The 6,000-nt window shown below is 24.5% G+C and overlaps 1 long non-coding RNA gene across 1 annotated transcript; it reads right to left on the bottom strand.

Moving 5' to 3' along the window:
• Positions 1-2,753: 2,753 nt before the first annotated feature.
• LOC140920292 (uncharacterized) lies at positions 2,754-5,306 on the bottom strand. Its single transcript, XR_012163047.1, has 2 exons — positions 4,840-5,306; positions 2,754-4,756 (listed from the first exon to the last, which is right to left on the bottom strand). It is a non-coding gene; the product is annotated as an uncharacterized lncRNA (long non-coding RNA).
• Between the last annotated feature and the right edge of the window lie 694 nt (positions 5,307-6,000).

Below are 6,000 nucleotides of genomic sequence, written 5' to 3' on the forward strand. Positions count from 1 at the left end.
TTGTCATATAGATAAAATAAAAAAACTAACTAAAACTGATGTATTTTTAAAATAATTAAAACAATTTTAATAGTATATAGACCAACTTGCAATTATGGCAATGATCCTACTTTTGATCAAACAATTATGTTAAAAAAAGGGATTTTATTTCTTAGATTTGTTTCCTACATTGCTCCAAATAGCATATAGTCTCAAAGGTTGAACCAGTCTATTACTTAAGTTTGCATGAAAACAAAGAAAAACAATAAAGGTAAGATAAAGTTTAATTGTGTTTGTAGAAAGTAGTCTTTATAGACATAAGATAACTGAAAAAACATATATCAATATATTTGTCCTGTTCTAAATTCATTAACTCACATTAATCTTAAAAGATCATAGTTAGCAACACTAATACGTCAAAGGTTATACATGGTTATGTAGTCACTTTGATAAAATAAAAAATAAACTAATATAGAATAACTAATTAATTTAATTAATTAGTCACCAAGATATCTAATATTTCCTCAAATTATAATGTGTTTAGTACACTTCGAGGTTGAAAAATGTCATAGAAGAAATACCAAAAATGAAATCCGCTAAAATGAATTTGAACACTGAAAATTATTCAACTAAAATGAATTTGAAACACTGAAAAATTATTCCACTAAAATGAATTTGAATAGCCGAAAATTCATTGGATAAAAGAATTTTAAATGTCAAAAAATCATTGACGAAATAATATGAATTTTATAATTGAATATATGAATAGAAGCTAACATATCCAACTAGACTAAAAATAACTAATTTAATTTGAAACTATAAATGATTTTGATGAATAGAAGCTAAAATGATAATAAGGTTTTTTCAAAAGAAAAATATCACAGTATTTTTTTAAAAGAATTATTCTTTGAGCCAAGAAATATTTTGATGCAGTCTTTTTTTTTTTACTTTGATTTTTTTTTTAAGATATTTGTCACTGATCTCTTTAATTTTTTGAATTGTTATAAATATATATATGTCTCGTCTACCATTTTTTTTACAACAACTCTTGACTCTAAATTCAATTGATGACTTGACTATGCATCTTCTTTGTTCTCTTTTTTAATATCGCAAGAGTTGTGTTGGTTGCAATCTTATGTGTTTGCGAGATTTTCTTTATCATTAAGAATCTTGAAATTTAGCACTAGATCTTCTTTTTATTATTGGTCACTGATGTTATTTCATCAATATTCTAGAACTTGTTATTATTCATATCGACAAAGTTTTAACCTCTCACACACAATATCATCAATGAAGAAAGATTTAAAAGTTTAAAAGAAAACAATAGAAATCAATGCAAGTGGGATGAAGAAGAGTCAGTGAATAAAACAATTTTTCGGAATTTTTTAATGTTGCAGGATAATTATATTAATTGTTTCCTCCATCATTTAGTTACCAAAAATATATTAATCGTGTTTCGCAAACAATCTCACACAATCAACGAACTAACCAAACTTCCAAAAACAATTGCTATTTTAATAATGGCATTAAATTGAAAATGTTATTGCTTTCTTTCATAGTTATATTCTATTAGTGTATTACACATGATTTAAAATAAAGATTTAACTACTGTTTCAAGATGGAGGTTTGTTTTATATTAATTAACCTCAGTATCACGAGATAATGAGTTGTTGTAGCATGTACTATATCAAGATTTAAAATACTTCTCTCAATTTTTTAAATGGGTTATTATGTCCAATTACATGTACTACAATTGCTTTATGTTGTGTTTTATGGGAGGGCTTCAAATTTATTTTAATCGTGAATCGCTCACATTCTAAATTTAATATTTGAACTAGTTTCAAGGAGTTCTTATAATAATATTTAAGAGGATTAAGCAAAATATTTTGCCTCAAATCTCTAACTATTTGATAAACTAGGCAAAATGCTTAAACTATAACTCAACTAATAAAATAAATATTGATATTATTAAGTTGAATATTTAATACATTCAAATCTAGAATAGAATCTTAAGTTTCCATAGTTTAATTATGTACCATATATTTTAAAATAAAACAAAAAGTTACATACGAGGGTAATACTTGAGCTTGAGTGTCTACGAGAGAGAAATCTACTTTCCGTATTCAAAGCCTTTTTCAAAAGCATTTATCTAAGTTTGTTTGTTTGTTTGGGTAAAAATAAAGTTTGTATGGTTGAGTAAAAAAAACGTCTGTTTGTGTAAAAACAAAAAATTAGTTTTTGAAACTCTTGATGAATTATCATATTAAATTCCTTCTTCCCTTACATGGGGATGTAGTTCCAATTTTTTTGTTTATTTTAGGTGATTTTTGTTATTTTTTATTTGAATGATTAATTTTGAAAAAATAATTATTTTCAAATTTTATCTTTATAAAAATATAGATAATTTTTTTTTTGTAATTCCTATTTGATTTTTTTTTTAATTTTAAATTTTGTGCATTTATTTAATTTTTTATTCATCTTTTTTAAATTTATTTTAAATATTTTTTTTAATTCTTTGAGTTTATCTTTTTTTATTCATTTTTTTAATTTATCTTCTGTTGTAAGTCAATTTGAGTTTATCTTTTTTAAAAATAGAAATTGTTTTTAAATTATAATTCTTTTTGTTTTCAATTTAACTTTTTAATTTTGTTCTGAAAATTATATTTATATTTAAAAAAAAATATTATTTTTGAAAAATTGGGCTTTCTTAATTTATTTTTTTATTTAAAACACAAATTGTTTATTTGAACTTAATATATCTATAAAGAACAGTGTTAAAAAAAACAATAACAGTTCTTTAATAAAAGTTTTGAAATGTACATTGATTATTACATATTTTATATTAATAAAAATTTATAAATTTTTTTATTTTTTCTAAAGACTTCTACACAAAATTTAAATTCTACCTTAAAATTTACTTTTGGACTCCCCAATTAAACCAACACAAACATGATCGTTGAGAAGATATAAGACCTCATCACACCTAATTCATTTATCCAAGAAACTCATCTTGTTGAGAAGTAATAATACTTATCTCTCTTCTGTTTGCTAAATCAATTATCTCATTTACTACTACAAGGTAAGAAAACAATCGTTACAAGTTGTTAGCAAGAATTTATGCACGAACTTTATACATACCACTCACCAAAATATAAGAAAGATGAAATATCAAATCACGAAAAGAACAAAAAAGAAAAATATTACAAACTTAAATATATAATATATGCAACTTTATAGTATTCGATTCACGTACTCCAAAATATAAGAAAGTGAAATATCTATGAGACAAGGTGAATTAGATACTCCTCTATTTTGGGTGTAAACTGTAGAACTCCTCCTTGTACGGGAGTAAAAAAACAGTGGAAATTATACATTATGGAAGAAATATTATCTCCTTACCTAGCGGAGAAAGAAACAGTTGATATGATACTAATAAATTCATGATGAAATTAAACTGTGAACCAAAAAGGTATATGCAATTCTTTCCCTTTTTTCTTTAAATAAATAAATTGAAACTTTCTACATTAAATTTATAAATAGAACTGTTTTCATATTTTGTTCTTCAATTATTTATAATAAAAAAATTAATAACTATTTTTATGAATCAAAGAATTATTTATCAATTTTTATATTTTAGAAAATATAATAGAGCCATTTATTTAATTTTTTTTAAAAAAATAATTTTTATAAAAAAAGATTAAAAATAAAACTTCAAATGAAAAATTAGTTTAAATATTTCATCTATTTTTTACAATTATTTTTATAATAAAATTTCAAAAAATGATTAAAATAAAAAGCTATTTTGAGAAATTTTTCGTAAAGATAATTTTTTAATAGACACTTTAAAAAAAATGATTTTTATCGTGTTATAATATTCAAAAATATCTATTTTATTGAAATTTAAAATTAATATTTTTAATTAATAATAAATAAATTTAAAAAACTTAAACTATTTTAAAATAAATTTTGATAAAAATATAAAGTGAAAATAAATTTTTTAAAATGTATGATAAGAAAAGACATAATAAAAAGTAATTGTAGGAAGGAAGAAGAAAAGAAAATGGGTATGAAACGTTCCCCGAGTAGCAGGTGTGTCTGTGTACTGAGTTTGATTTCATTTCCCAAGATATGTCAGATAGTCGTCATTTAATCTTTCTCTTTTCTCTTTCACACATTTCATTTTCTAAACATAGTTTCTGAATTTTCAACAACTTTATAAGCTCCATAAATACTTTACACTAAAACACACAAATCTGAGACATTATTTACACACGTAGTAGTGAGTGAGTACTAGTAAAAGAATCCATTTCTACTTTCTACACCCCCCTTGTTTCATGCAGTACACAATCTCAGATGCTTCATTAAATACTTGATGTCTTTTAATTAATACTCGTCTCATCATGCCTGCCATCATTTTCACTACACAACAAAACACATTCAATTTCAACACTTACGTTTCAAAACCTACCTATACCTAGCACCTCACATCACACACAACCATTCAACTTTAATTAATAATAATTCATTATATAAAGTAATTAGGGTGAATAAGTTTTACTACTACTACGTACAACTACATTGTATTGCTCATTTTACTTCATCACTGTTAATTTACCTGTAGTACATTCAGACACATTAATTCATCAAAATTATGTCTTATTTATTTTATTATTTTTTCATCCTAATTAATTAATTAATTATTGTTGAAAAAGTAGAGACAGAGTTGGTGGCGTTGCCACATGCGGCGTTTCTCGCTCTCTTCTCCATCTTCACAACGCTACAATAAATTAATTTTCAGTATCCATGCATCAACATTCAAATATTAATTTACAAATAAATGTAATATAAGCATTTAACAACCTTCGATGAAAATCAACTTGGATCGGTTCGGTTGTGATACCTGCAGATTCAAAACTAACAAATTTATAAAAAAGTTAATTAAGATACATATAAAAGAATGAAGAAGCAAATGTTGGGTGGGAGGAATGAAGCCTGGTCCGAGGATGGGATCGGATCAGATCGATGAGAAGTAATATGACCTCGAGCCAGACAACATTCCTCTCAACCTAACCTTTGCAGACGAGACGAGGATGAAGATAGAAGAGATAAAAGAAGTAGTTTAATTTGAGGGGAATGAAGCCTGGTCCGAAGCTTTAATTTATAGAACGAGGGAAGGTGTAAGTGGGTGAAAAGAAAAGCCTCGAGCCAGCCAACATTCCCCTCAAGAAGAAAGATATAAGAAAGTGAGAAAACCCTAAGAGTTGATAGAGGGTGTTATATAGTAGTGTAGAGAAGAGAGAGCATAGCAAAGAACAGCTCAGCAGATGCCAGATGAGATGGAGTTAGCACTGATTCTCACTAATCAAGTAATATAATGCTGTTTTTTACACACCCTCTCTCTCTCTCTCTCAAACTTCCACCCTGTCCCCAAAACTACCTTTCAAATACGTCTTTTTTAATTACTTTCTATCAGTTTTTTTTTGACTAAATTGTAATAAATTATTTTTATTTTATATTTTAAAATATTATTTTTATTTTATATTTTAAAATATTATTTTTATGAAAGCTTATTTAACTTTATTATTTTTATGACTAAATTGTAATTCCAAAAAAGTTATTTCAAACTCATTATGAAAGGTTATCTTTTTTTATAAAATAACTTATCATTTTTTGAAAGTTCATTTTCCACAAATAATTTTAATATATAGATGAAATACTTAAAATGATATTTTTTTTTATAAACTATTTAATTAATCAATTTTTCATTTAAAGTTTTATTAATTTTTAAAATTCTTTTTAAAAAAAATTAAAAAGATAAAATTATAAAAGTTCTTTTGAAAAACAGTTGTAACAATTTTCAAAACAATAATGATCCATGTTCACTCATTTTTTTTTAATATTTGTGCGATACTTGATTATTTATGTGTTAAAATTTTATTAATTCGGTGAGTAGATTGTTAGATTAAGTCATGTAAAAAAAAATATAGTTAAACAAATTTTTTCAAACAAACGTTCGTTGTT

This window comes from Cicer arietinum, chromosome 5, assembly GCF_000331145.2.
Source record: "Cicer arietinum cultivar CDC Frontier isolate Library 1 chromosome 5, Cicar.CDCFrontier_v2.0, whole genome shotgun sequence".
In the NCBI taxonomy this organism is placed as follows: domain Eukaryota; kingdom Viridiplantae; phylum Streptophyta; class Magnoliopsida; order Fabales; family Fabaceae; genus Cicer; species Cicer arietinum.